Source organism: Penaeus monodon, chromosome 23, assembly GCF_015228065.2.
Source record: "Penaeus monodon isolate SGIC_2016 chromosome 23, NSTDA_Pmon_1, whole genome shotgun sequence".
Taxonomy (NCBI): Eukaryota; Metazoa; Arthropoda; class Malacostraca; order Decapoda; family Penaeidae; genus Penaeus; species Penaeus monodon.
Window position 1 is genome coordinate 8,418,036 of NC_051408.1, and position 382 is coordinate 8,418,417.

Genomic DNA, 382 nt, shown 5'->3' on the forward strand with positions numbered 1-382 from the left:
CTCGCCCCACACCCCCCACCCCACCCCAAACAAAACGGACCTCAAACCATTACTAATAAAACCAGCACTTCCCGTTACTAAAACCCACCCACCTTCCAGCGCCTCGTCGAAATGGGTCTCCCGCAAACGGTCGTGAAATCAGCCTTCAAACAGCGACTGGAGACCTATGGTGCCCTATGTCGAACGATTTTAGAAGCTGTCGAATTGACCGTCGAATACAAGAGACAAGGGAAACACAGCCCGCAGTTGGCAACAGCTTTTACACGCACGTTTTTCCTCTTCGCTTCAGGTAATTTAGAAAGACGTTTTACTTGTACCTGCTTGTTGGTGAGATGATAGGAGTAACGTTTGTAAAAAGGGGAAGGAATGCCTGGATGTTTTG

General features: G+C 48.7%; 1 pseudogene; it reads left to right on the top strand.

Annotated features, from left to right (window-relative positions):
• The window catches only part of LOC119588123, a 5,101-nt pseudogene that overhangs the window by 3,124 nt on the left and 1,595 nt on the right, over positions 1-382 (top strand).